Source organism: Alexandromys fortis, unplaced genomic scaffold (genome assembly GCF_014885135.2).
Source record: "Alexandromys fortis isolate MF-2015 unplaced genomic scaffold, M_Fortis_MF-2015_v1.1 scaffold_59, whole genome shotgun sequence".
Lineage (NCBI taxonomy): Eukaryota > Metazoa > Chordata > Mammalia > Rodentia > Cricetidae > Alexandromys > Alexandromys fortis.
In genome coordinates this window covers 6,054,664-6,068,412 of record NW_026067943.1, presented here as the reverse complement: position 1 = coordinate 6,068,412, position 13,749 = coordinate 6,054,664, and the positions used below count along the sequence as shown (strand labels likewise).

Below are 13,749 nucleotides of genomic sequence, written 5' to 3'. Positions count from 1 at the left end.
ATATATATATATATATATAAATGTATGTGCATGTGTGTGTATTCATTTAAATGAAGCTGTGCCACTATAGACCACGTACCAGAAACTAGAGGATCAGTCATCCAAGAATCCCTTGGGAGTTGAGAGACTCCCAAAACAACACAGTAGCGCTACTGCCATTGCTCCCAGAGTTTGCTGATGACAGCATGTAGTTCAGACACAGCGCTTGGAGGAATCGAGTTGGATACGACCTAGAAACTGCTTCCTTAAAGAGCAGCTCTCACTGTCCTGGAAGGAGCTGGGCAGTCTTCCAGTGGAGAAAATGACCAAAATCCCACTCCGCTGTACCACCTACACTGCAACAATGGCCAGAAAGGCAGTATATCCCAAAAGGTGCAAAAGTGGCTGTGGTGGTCTGAGTGAGAACTGACCCCATATAGGCTCAGATATTTGAATGTGTGGTCCCTAGTTGGTGGAATTATTTGGGAAAGGATTAAGAGGTGTGGCCTTGATGGAGGAGGTGTGCCACTGGGGCTGGACAGTCAGGTTTCAAAAGCACACACCAGGCCTAGTCAGCCAGTCTACCCACTCCTAGCCACACCCACCGCATGCCTGTGGATGAAATCTGAGCTCTCAGCTACTGTTCCAGTGAGTGCCATGCCTGCCTGCTGCCATACTTCCCACCACGAAGGTCCCAGACTCACCCTCTGAAACTATAAGCAAGTCCCAATTAAGTGATTTCTCTTACAAGTTGCCTTGGTCATGACAATGTCTTTTTGTAGCAATAGCAAAGTGACTAAGGCGCCGTATAAGGCAAAAGTCTCATATCGTAAGTCTAGCCAACCACCCCTGACTCATGGATCCTAGAGGAGAACCTACTGTAGTAAATCAGCATGACTTCTAACTGCACAGTAAATACTCATCCTCGTGCCCACAAACAAGTGTCACCCTCAACCCTGAGCAAGACACACAGAAACCATTACAGAAAGCCACAACTGAGAAAAACGCAGAGAACAACTGACGAGGGTGTAGCCAGCCCCCTCCAACGAAGGCTCAGGGAAGCTATCAGCAGAGAGGGTGGGAAGATGAGGAGCTGAACGACCAGGACGTCAGGACGTCCGCTGCAAGGCGGTATCTTCTGTATGCGACAGGGAAGCAGCAGCCGCAAAACCTGGTATGGTTTCTTAAACAAGACCTGAACAATGACCACACCTTCTGACGTGCCAACATGAATGGGGGAGATTTTACCAGGCTCCACCTTTGGATGAAGAGCTGCAGGAAATTAATGGCTACTAAGAGGGCAAATCAGTCTCCTCCAGGAACAAGCTCCCTGACAGGTGATCCAATCCTCCAACCTCAAGTGGTCAGGCTTAAACATACATACATATAAGCAACATGAAAGGGACTCAACAAGTTGTATCCGTGTGTGTGTGTGTGTGTGTGTGTGTGTGTGTAACAATAATAAAGACTAAAAGGTCACTAATTTCAGAGGGAGTTGGAGGGCACAAGAAAGGAATGGAAAGGGGGGGGAGATAATGTAAATACAGTACTCACATGTGAAATTAAAACATAACTGACTGTGGGCTGTGAATCAGTGGTGGAGATGTTGCCTAGTATGTATGAGACCCTATGTTCAATCCCTAGAAATAAAAGCAAAGACACAGAACGTCTAGTCGAGGAAAAATAGGAAACAGAACTCACGTAAAGAAGTGATGCCCTTCAAGTAGAGGGTCCAACTGAGGGTGAAGAGGATTCTTCATTGTTTTATTCTGTCTCTTCATTTCATTTGTTTGGCACTGGAGACTGGACAAAGGCCCCTGTGTGCCAAGCCCTCCCTGCTACAGAGCCACAACTGCAGCTCCCGATAGTGAAGCTTAACAAGAGAATCAATTCCATCCCAGGCCTTGGGCTAATTTTCTCACAGTGCTAATTTAAATGAGACAAATACGTTGGAGCTAAAGCAGTTGTATTTAGCAACAACAAGCAAGTAAAGAGTTAATCCTTGTTTTCAAATAACTGATGAGGTTTTTTTTTTTTTTTAGTTTAGGTATGTCCCACATATTTTGTGTTTACCTGAAATTCATATTTAGCTGTGAATTCTGAATTTTATCTGACAACCCTAGTTTTAGCCAACACATGGAACACTATCTCCACACTCAAGAGAAAAGCTAAAAACTAAATCAAACAACAACAAAAATAAACAAGCAAACAAAAAAACAGTTTGCCTAAGCATAAAGTGAAGGCCAAGAAAATGAATTGCTTTGGAAAAGAAAACATACCCCACCTGGTCGCACTGATGCTAGACCTCCATTGTCCACTCCCTCAGAAAGGACAAACTGTAAAATGTGTTTTCTGCCTCCATCCTCCCAGTATCAGGACTACAGGCAAGTACCACCATGCCCAGCAGTTTTCCCCTCCTAACATCAAATTACACTATATATTTGATCAATAAAATCTCCACAATCAAGAAGTTAGGAAAGTACTCGCTGCTCTTTATTTCAACTTTCCTGGTAAACTGCCTCTGCCTGTACTCCAGACGTCACACTCTGCATCCGTTCATTCGCTGTATCAAACAGGGTTATTTTTCCTCCCAAACTGAATCTCTCAAAATTCAAAGCTCCCTTACATCAGATTTTCAACCTTTAGTAAAAGACTGTGTTCGCAACATTCCATAACTCTAGCAAGTGTAGTTCGTACATTCTCTTTCACAGAACGCGGTTAGAGTATTCCAAACGAAGGGCTCCACTCCCATGCTGAGTCAAGCAACCAGATGTGAGGGTTACTATATGAACACACGGTTGCTTCTCCGGGGACTGATCAGAAATACTGAGGCTTTTTCCAAGACATAAATTATAGACTTATTGTTTCTCTAATTGCATAACCGAACAAAAAAAAAGAGAGAGAAATAATGGAAAGGGCCATACATCACATTTATCTTCAGACACCATCAAATTACAACAACAAAAACCAACACAACTCCTAATAAATCTTGACAACTGTGTGACCACTGTGTGTCCTTAAGTGGAGGAGACAATGAAAAGAAAAGGATTTTCTTTCTTTTTTTTTCTTTCTTTCTTTCCTGTCAAATGGGCTTTCAGAGAAGCGTTTCTTCTTTGTAAAGGGGGGGGGCGGTGAGAACAAAAAGATGAGCCATTATGCTTCTCCCTAATAAGTTCTCTATTAAAAACTTGCCTAAGATGAAGGAGAATCCGAGTCGGTTCCAAGAAAAACAGATGTTTAAAGACAAGCAAAAGGGCGGCGATTAAAATGCAAAGCAGCCTACCTACGCTTTCCCTCCAGCGCTTCTACTTGAGCAGGACTCTCCAGACGCCACGTCAGGCACTCAGAGAGCAGGAGTCCACACTTCCATCACGGGTGTGGAAACTGAGGCAGAGGCAACTGCAGGAGGGGCTGCCGGGTGCACGCTCTCACAGCCCAGCAGGGGAAGGCTTCACCTGAGAGCGCCGGAGGCTTCCGGCTGTCCGCGGATCGGGTGACCCGACCCCGCCCCGCTGCACGCACGCGGCCTCTCGCGGGCGGCGACCACCGCGCACCCACCTGTCGCGGCCTCCGGGCAGCCACACCCCTGGCGGCCGGGCGCGCGCGGTCCCGCCACGCCGCACCTCGGCGCGGGCAGCTCAGGTGGGCGCCGAGCTCCACCCGCGGCCCGCTTCCTGCATGGCACAGGCCGGACGCCGCAGGGACGCTGGGTCAGGGCGCAGTCTACACCACCCAGCCAGAGGACGCCGACTGACCGGTCACGTGACGCGCCGGTCACGTGCCCGTCGCGCCCCAGGCAAAAGCGTTGCTGGGGCGACCTGGGGCGCTGGGAAGGCGGGGCAGCGGAGGCCCTGGGGCGACCACTCGGTCTAGGTGAGGCTGCTCTTAGACTCCACTCAGCTTCTCCTTCTCGGCCTAGAGGAAGGGACCCCACCCCCACCCCCGGATCGGGAAGCTAGCAAATGGAAGCGGCCAGCAGCGGGAACTAAGCGATAAAACGTTTGTTTGTGTGAACGAACCCGGTTTTTGTTGTTTTGGTTTTGCTCTCAGTCCCTACCCTTAGAGAGATACTGATTGTATACAGTATGAATATCTAAATATAGATTTATCAAAATTATAATTTTCATGAAGGTATTGCTGTTCATGTAAATAAAAATGTATATATTAATGACTATTTGACTCTACTTTGTCCACATTAACTCTTTCTGATTATACCTCTACATTGGTATTCTTTGAGACATCTCCCCCTCCCCGTACTGTTGGTGGGACCCAGGGATTCTCTGAGAAGCTATCTCCGAGCTTCAACCCCAGATCTATTTCTTACAATTCTGATTTTCCTAAGTCACACCTTACAGAAGCGGAGGTTTCAGCCACTGGCAATTTTACTTACACAATAACTTTTGTTACACGGTGCATTAAAGAGTTCCTTTTTTTTTTTTTAATTCATGAGAAACTTGTGAGCAAATCCCCGCAATACTCCACAATTTTCTGTGGTCTGTTTTTCTCGTTGTCGCGTTCCTCCCTATACTACTGATCACTTTGCTTACTTGGCTGTCCAGAGACAAAGCATCTGGATACATAAAGCAAAGCCCAAACAGGTTCGTGTCTGTAAACCACCTTGACAGCGACATTCCTCCAGAAAATGGGATGGTGGCTTTTCTCCGCGCGGTTCTTTTGCTGTGGAAAGCACAGTTACAGCCTGAGAGGCTCCTCCTGCCTCTTCCAGCAGCAGGTGTCCCGTGAGCGCAGAGCTACCGGGGGTGAGCAGAAAAGCCAGTTAACTGATTTGGGGGTGTGGAAAGCTACCATCCCACCGTAGGAAGGGACGAAGCCTTCCGGCTTCTAGAGGCATCTGTGAGTTTTTACGGAGCTGGAAAGCATTGTTGTGTGGGCAAAGCTAGAGTGAGTCCTAACTCAAGCATCACTACCTAAAAGATGTCTGAAGCCTCTCCTCATCAATCAGAGTCCTGACAAAAAGGAGACAGACATCATGCATCTGTCCAAACCCAGAGTCCAAGTTCCTGTCCCCATTTCCAGCTGAGTAGGAGACTGTCAACGAGGAAACAAAACTCTCGTGGGGGAGAAGTGTCTGTACTTAGCATGTAAAGCTGCTAGGAAGTGGAGCATATTCTTGGACAATATGCCCAGTCCAAGAAGCCTCGTGGCATTTGGCTAAATCCTCCCTGTGCGCTGTGCTTGTGGAGATGCCTTTCCCCTCCTGGAGACTGTAGATTATGACAAGTGACTTGTGAACCAGGTGACCACAGTTACCCTAGAACTAATCACAGCCAACTCTCCAAACGGTTAAGCATAGAAAGCAGGAACTGACTTATCAGCTAAGGGATCATTGCAAACAAAACGCGCTGTTCCCGTTGACATGGTAATGTGCACCTGTAATTTCTGCCCCTGGGAGGCTTTCAAGACAGAGATCATGAATTCAAGTCAAGTTTAGAGCTATATAATTGACCTGAAAAATGTGTGTGACAAAATATACTGCAATTTTCTATGACCATAATGGCATTTAGCACTGTGTCTCAAGTCAAGGACCAACAGAAAATAGCAAACAAATTTAGAAAAGAATAACTGAGTCTTAACTATGCTGTGGAAGAGCCACCCTTGAACACACCACATTCCCTTATTTGCAGTCCCAGACAGCGTTCCATTAGTGCAACACCTGGGATAATTTCTGGTTACTTTGGCTCATAGGCCAGGGGGTGGGGTTTAATACTAGATGACAGGGTAGTTTTCCTTTGTTGTTGTGTTGTGTTTTTGAGGCCAACTTTGAGCTAATCAGAAGGCTCAATTCTTTCTTCTAGAATAAGGTGTTTGCACAGTTCTATAATTGGAAAAATTCCAAACTACAACCCCAGAGAGTAAGGACATAATTTTAAGAAACAAAACAAAAATCCTACCATAGCGAAGCAGTGGTGGCCCTTGCCTTTAATCCCAGCATTTGAGAGACAGACACCAGCAGATCTCTATGAGTTGGAGGCCAGCCTGGTCTACAAACCTAGTTCCGTAACAGTTCTGGGGTTACGCAGAGAAGCCCTGTCTTGAAAAACCAAAAATGAATGAATAAATAAGTAAATAGATAGATTTTTTAAAAGTCATAAATCTACAATAATGATGACATATCAGGACACAACAGTCACATGAATGTGCTCTAAGTGGCCAAATCTTGAATAATCTGTATAAGAAGACTATAGATGGAGTTATAATAATCCAAAATAATCATTCAGAAACTTATGATTAACTATAAACCCTCAACCTATAGCTCAGGCTTATTACTAGCTAACTCTTATGATTAACCCATTCATATTCATCTGCATTCTGCCATGTGGCATTGCCTCTCTTTCATCTTGCACCTCCTCTTTCCTCTCCTTGTCTTGCTGGTGACTCTTCTCTCTCCACTCTCCTCTCTCAGTGTCCTTTGTGTCTTGCTGTCACACCTTTATCTCCTGTCTAACTATAGGCCAGTCAGCTTTTTTAGTAACCAATGAGAGTAATACATATTTATAGTGTACAAAGTTCCACAACAGAAAACAACAGTGTTGGGTTAAAACCTAAAGAGTAAAAGTCTTATTAAAATGTATTAAGGGTTAGAACTTCAACATTAGGGATTTAGGGATAGAATTCAGACCCTAACTGACACTATATTATGCTGTGGTTTCAGATTAATTCCGGAAAGCTCAGTGGTTTGATGCAACAGGTTTACTTCTTGCTCATATAAAACCCAGTGAGCTGAGCAATCTCCTAGGGCAGGTGCCCAGTAAAGTAACTTGGAGACTCAGGCTGTTTACTGAATGTAGCTTGACAATGCTCTAGAATTGATACTGTAGCTTAAGAGAAAGGTGGAGAGTGGCCTGTGGCCACTTAGAGCACATTCATGTGACTCTTGTGTCCTTTTGGCATGTCATCATTCTTGTAGACTTATGTGTTGACAGGGGCTGCTCATTCGTTCCCAGCTGCCCAGATCCAAAATAATCACACAGAAACAATATTATTTGCAATACTGTTTGGCCTATTAGCTTGTGCATATTTCTAGCTAACCTTTACATCTTAAATCAACCTATCTCTGTTAATCTGTGCATCACCACGAGGTCATGGCCTACAGGTAAGCTTCCAACATCTGTCTCCTCCAGTGGCTGTATGGCATCTCATTGACTCTGCCTGCTTGGAATTCCCGCCTTGCCCTATTCTATGCTGCAATAGGCCCAAAACAGATTCTTTATTAACCAATGGTATTTACAGCATACAGAGGAGAATTCCACATCATTTATGACTTTTTAAAAATCTGCTTATTTACTTATTTATTCATTCATTTTTAGTTTTTTAAGACAGGGTTTCTCTGTGTAGTCCTTACTGTCCTGTAACTAGCTCTGTGGACAGGCTGGACTCCAACTCACAGAGATATGCTGGTGTCTGCCTCCCAAGTACTGGGATTAAAAGTGTGTGCCATCACTGCCCAGCTATGGTGGGGTTTTTGTTTTGTTTCAGTCATGTCCTTACTCTCTGGGATTGCAGTCTGTTTATGTGTTTCCTGTCCCTGCACTATGACCAGCCTCCTCTCCAAGGCGGTGTCATTGAGAAACTGTACCAGAAACCAAGATCTACGCATGCAGCGTACTCACTGCTACTGGGGCTCCGTGTCCAGGCCTTCTCAGAGAAACTGCAATGAGACATAATCACACAAAAGAAATGCTATTAACAACAAGAAGAGATCGGCTAAAAGCTTAAAAGATGGCCCGGAAAGTGTGGCACATGCCTTTAATCCCAGCACTTGGGAGGCAGATCTCTGTGAGTTCGAGGCCAACCTAGTCTACAAGAGCTAGTTCCAGGACAGGCTCCAAAGTTACATAGAAATCCTGTCTCAAAAATAACAAAAAAAGACACATTTCTCTCAGTATTTTAAGTGGAAAGTTTTAGTTTAGGAGTTCGTTCTTAAACTCAAAATGTAAGATGAGGACAGGTATACCACAAGACCTGATCACACTTGATACTCTGGCAACAGCATATCCTCAATTCACTAAGACCACTAAGACTTACAGACCCAAATTAAATCTGTTCAACTCTGCCTTGAATTTGAATTCATTAGCATCATGGTTAGCACACATGACAAAGAGGCTTACTATATATATGGTTTCAAGACAGGGCTTCTCTGTGGCTTTGGAGCCTGTCCTCTGCCTCCTGAGTCCTGGGATTAAAGGCGTGCCACCACCGCTCAGCTTTTTTTTTTTTAAATCATTATAGCCCAGGTTTCCTTGAAACTCTCTATTTGCCCAGGCTGAGCTACATCTTCAATCCCTGTCAGTGGACACTTTTTTGTTGGTGGGGGGGGGCTTTTTCCAGACAAGGGTTTTTTAAATTATTTTATTCATTTATTTATTATATATACAGTGTTCTGCTTGCAGGTATGCCTGCATGACAGAAGAGGGCACCAGATCTCACTATAGATGGTTGTGAGCCACCATATGGTTGCTGGGAATTGAACTCAGGACCTCTGGAAGAGCAGCCAGTGCTCTTAACCTCTGAGCCATCTCTCCAGCCCCTAAGGCTTACTATATTGAGCACTAATCTTAGTCCTAACAATGTACTATGTGTGTTACTGTTTATGTGATTTGCTGGCTTCAATCTCCAAGCAAGATCATACATACACAGTCCCTTAGTCCAGACATGCTGAGACTTGATTCTTGGATAGGTAGCCTCAGAATCCCTATTAAGTCTGAAGGAAATATAGAAAAGTGGACCCTCCTTCCTCTGAATCCCTTAAGATTCAGAAGGAAATCAGAAAGGCTATAAAGACAGGAAAATATGGGGGCAGGGAACAGGACCTCCTCACCGCGTGAAGTCTCTTGCTTGAGATTTCACCTCAATGGTTACTGAGGTCTTCACCTCTTCTCAGCTATAAACCTACATTTTTCTAGGACTCTCACCAGATCCCCCATTTACAGGGAGAAGACAAGCACTAAAGCCTGGGCAATCAACCTAATTTACTTTATCAAATCTCATCCAAGGCATTTAAGCCACCTCCCCTCATTTATCAAAGAAAAGTTTCTTAGCAACTATTTGAAAAATAACTTGAGAGACACCAAAGCTGTATATATGACAAATGCAAGACAGTTGCCACTGTCTCTAAACAGTTCATTATGTCTTAATTCCTGCAACCCTCACTCAGAGAAGCCAACACCCATGCTCTTGTATATACTAAGATCTCATTTTTCCTAAACCCCATAATTAAATCTATATTACAATAGCTTTAATTCTCAACTCTGCTTCAAACTGGCCATTCCTAAAATTCTTTTCTTCATCAAACCCTGGAGTGGCCTTGTCAAGTCCCCTTAGAGATAATTGTTGAGGGTAGTCATGCAAACTTGAGTAAATGTTCATTCACCACTGAGAAAATGATTCTCCTGCCTCAGCCTCCTGAGTAGATGGCAGTACAGGTTTGCACCAGTACATCCAACCAACTAGCATTTTCTTCTTAAAAGGTTGGATATACACTGTTTTTGTTGTTTTTTTCTTTTTTGAGACAGGGTTTCTCTGTAGCTTTGGAGCCTGTCTGGAATTCACTCTGTAGACCAGCCTGGCCTCAAACTCACAGAGATCCACCTGCCTCTGCCTCCTGAGTGCTAGCATTACAGGTGTGTGCCATCACTGCCTGGCATGGGCATACACTTTGTGGATGATCTAGTCTGCTGTACTCTCTTCATTGGAAGAGTTTTCTTTATATTTTGCTTCTATAAACTTTACATTCTTCTCTCTTGAAATATAATTACCTATAGCAAATATTGTAGCTAAACAATGCTGTGTCCATTTCTAAATTCGTTTGAAGCTACTTAAACAGAAAAAGCAACAATCCTTTAACTTCCCGATTCTCTTGTAGTTGCATTCTCATAAGGGAAATGCCACTCAGCAAAACATCTCTCCTCAGAGACGTGAAGTCTATCTAAGAAAAAAAGAATCCTCTTTTTTTTTGGGGGGGGTGGTTTTTGAGCCTATATATATTTTTTTTTCTCTGTATAGCTCTATCTGTCTGGGAACTTGCTATAGAGACCAGACTGGCCTAAACTTTAGAGGTATGCCTGCTTCTGCCTCCTGAGCACTGGGATTAAAGGCGTGCCCCTCTTGAAAGCATGCTTTTTATCCTAAGTCTCGCCCCTATTACCCTTTTATCCTAGCTAATTCTTATTTGAGAAGCTTCAACCAAACAGAGTCCTCCAGTAGGCCGGGCATCATCTGCTGCTCATTGCACAGTTCTACCCATTTCCCCTTCCTATTGTGGCAATCACTGTTAGAGAATGGCCTGGTGAGCTACTCAAAATCTTTGTACTGCAACAAACTCTACCAGTCTATTTTATCACAAAATAACCAACACTCATTACAGTCATCTGGATCTGAGACGCACTGGATAAGCATGAGAATGAATCTGATAAAGCCCAGCTATGGAGTACTTATAAATTAGGGGCCAGCTCCACTCCGTGAAGGCTAATTAGTCTGACTTCCTAGCTCCCTATAAAATCTCTGAATAGTTGAAGACTCCTAACATCTCAAGGTATTAAGATTGACCAAAAACAAAAAAAAAATCCAGAAGAATGATTTGAAAATGTTTTCAATGAATTTGGTTTTGTTTTTAAAGAGAGAGGGGCAGAATAAGTTATTTGGGTCACACCTCAAACGGAAAAGACTGAGTGAAAAATACTTATGTGTTTGTGCTGAGCAAGCTGAGGTCTTCCTCCGGTTTCAGAATTACTGAGTGGCAGCACACACACAGGCTACATCAGTTTCCCTACTATGACCTTACCAAGACTCCTGGGCTCACTTGATAAGCAGGGCCACACCTATCACAAGGGGTTTTTTTTGACTGACGGCAGGGAGGCTGAAAGGGCTGCAGGACTGTAGGAATTTAGAAGTCTGCACAAAGAACCCATACATACACACCTGAGGCGGGCCGGTGAGGAGCTCTACCTACCATCCGGGATGTGTCACGGTATTGAGCTGCTAAGGTACAGATGAGTCAGAGTCTGAATGACTGAGAAGAGAGCACTTTCAAATCAGCACAACCGAGGCGTGCTGCTGAGACACGGGGCACAGTAGGGAGGGATGAAGATGCTGGGCAGAGGCCAAGCCGCTTGACAGATGAAGAGTCAGCACTGCTGCCAGGTCACACTTAGACGCCTTTCCCTCTGATGTGTTTCAGAGGAAGAAGATCACACCATCTGTTATCTGGTGTTTGATAAGCTCACATACCTAGTTTTTGAGACAGAGTCAAGCTCAAAATCTTCCAGAATAATTCACCTCACTAGAGCTGGTGCAACAAGTGTGTGCACCAACCTACCCATGCCTGGTGTTCATAAGGTGGGTTGACATGGTGTGTGTCCGTGTGCATTTGATGCGTAAAGCTCACAAATCAGCATGAATAAATTTACCAGGCTGTGGCTCACGACTGTATCGTGAAGCTGTTCGTTTTTTGCAATCAGTTCTGCATGTGTAACCTCTGTTGATTATTCAGTTGCCCAAACAAAATGTCACATCTTTCTTCTCTACCGTTTTCAATCAAAATGAAGTAACTCAGAAAACTGGTGCTTACCAACTTGGAGTAATTCAGCTCAAAGAACAGCCTGACCACTAACACTATTCTTAAAACAACAACCAGCAAAACTGCCTATCAGTGTTCCCTAGGATAACAGTTCTAACCAAATGAGAAAACGCATCCAACACAGAATACACAACACAGAAATCCTATCACTATTACTTGATATATCTCAGGAAGTCTTGAGCTTTCTCATGATCCTAGTGCTTGGGAAACTGAAGCAGGATTGAGAATTCCAGGCTAGGGTGCAAAGTGAAACTCTCCAACAAGAGGGCAAGAGCTGTGGTGTAGCTGAACGGTGCTCCTTGCCCAGCATGCTCAAGGGCCAGGATGCTCAAGATCTTGGGTTCCATCTCGACACTGTAAAAACCAATTTAAAATGTCTCCCAACTGTGAGTCAAAGTTCGCAAGGAAGTTTATTTCACCATATGCTCAGGGTTCAGGGTTTATTATTTTTCCATTTCCAAGGTTGGGTGTTTCCCTGCCAGAGTCCACTGTCCAGTGCCTCAGGGAAAAGACCACGATGCACTTCAATAAGGGTGACAATTGCTAACTGAGGGGGATCAGAACACATCTGATCACAAAGGGCGTTTCTTGAGCATTGAAATCTAACGGGGTTTGCCCTGCTAGGTTTAGGGCTTGCTTTAGGCAGCTGTCATCCCTTGCTGGGCTTTCCTTTTGCAGTAGTGCTGTTGATCCTACGGCTGACCATTGTTGGATTTTGGAAGCATAAAGTTTCCTGATTTTGCATGTAGGTTTACAGCTGGGAAGGAATTTTGCTTCAGGATGAATCAGACTCAGTCTTACCTTTCCCTGATTAAGATGGTATTTAAATAAGACTGGGCTATCAAGTCTAATGGGAAAAGTTAAGATGTGGGACTGTTAGGATAGAATTTTTCATTTACATTTTTACATGGAACATGAATTTCATGGGGCCAATAGTGGAACATTATGGAATGAATTCATGTCTCTTCCCAAAATTCATATTGATGCTTTAAGCCCCAGCATGGTTTTATTAGGAATAAGGAAGTAATTAAGAGTAAATCAGATCATATTAGGGGCCCAATTTTTTTTTTACTTTTTTTATTTTTTAAAAATTTCCACCTCCTCCCCTCCTCCCATTTCCCTCCCCCTCCCTCTCCAATCCTAAGAGCAGTCAGGGTTTCCTGCCCTGTGGGAAGTCCAAGGTCCTCCCCTGTCCATCCAGGTCTAGGAAGGTGAGCATCCAGACTAGGCTCCCATAAGGCCAGTCCATGCAGTAGAATCAAAACTCAGTGCCATTGTCCTCGGCTTCTCAGTCAGCCCTCATTGTCCGCCATGTTCAGAGATTCCAGTTTGATCACATGCTCCATCAGTCCCAGTCCAGCTGGCCTTGGTGAGCTCGCATTAGATCAGCCCCACTGTCTCAGTGGGTGGGTGCACCCCTTGTGGTCCTGACTTCCTAGCTCATGTTCTCCCTCCTTCTGCTCCTCATTGGGACCTTGGGAGCTCAGTCCAGTGCTCCAATGTGGGTCTCTGTGTCTATCTCCATCCATCGCCGGATGAAGGTACTATGATGATATGCAAGATATTCATCAGTGTGGCTATAGGATAAGGTCAGTTCAGGCACCCTCTCCTCAGCTGCCCACCGAACTAGTTGGGGAAATCCCCTTGGACACCTGGGAACCCCTCTAGAGCCAAGACTCTAGCCAACCCTAAAATGGCTCCCTTGCTTAGGATAACTTCTTCCCTGCTCCCATATCCACCCTTCCTCCCTCTCAATTATCCCATTATTGGGGGCCCAAATTTTGCCTGGACTAGTGTATTAGACACTGCAGTGTTCTTTTCGAGCTCCTTTCCCATGTACCCTCACCTAGATTACATACATACCCATCAAAGTTACGTGAAGTACACAAGGCAGTCCACACGCAAGCTAGAACCCTCTTCAGATGGACCCTGTTGGACCTACACATAGCGCAGGCACCAGAACTGCGTTCGCACAATTGCCCCTTAAGCTGCCTAGTCTGCGGTGTTTGGTTATGAGAACCCAAGCAAACCACTACGCTGAAAAAGTAGGAGCACTGAGTTAATGTGTTATCCCACATTTTTCACCTGCGACTATACACAGCACTACAGAGTATCTAAAGTGCTGACTAGTGTGTGTGTACACAATATATATGTATGTGTATCATAATGATTAT

General features: G+C 44.5%; 1 protein-coding gene across 5 annotated transcripts in view; it reads right to left on the bottom strand.

Annotated features, from left to right (window-relative positions):
- The window catches only part of Marchf8 (membrane associated ring-CH-type finger 8), a 73,801-nt gene extending 70,057 nt beyond the window's left edge, over window positions 1–3,744 (bottom strand). The window contains exon 1 of one of the 5 annotated variants that reach the window (XM_050148404.1): window positions 3,263–3,744. The gene's annotated coding sequence lies outside the window, so the exon portion shown is untranslated. The remainder of the gene's footprint in view (window positions 1–3,262) is intronic. The other 4 variants (XM_050148399.1, XM_050148400.1, XM_050148398.1 and 1 more) reach the window with 4 other exon arrangements.
- Between the last annotated feature and the right edge of the window lie 10,005 nt (window positions 3,745–13,749).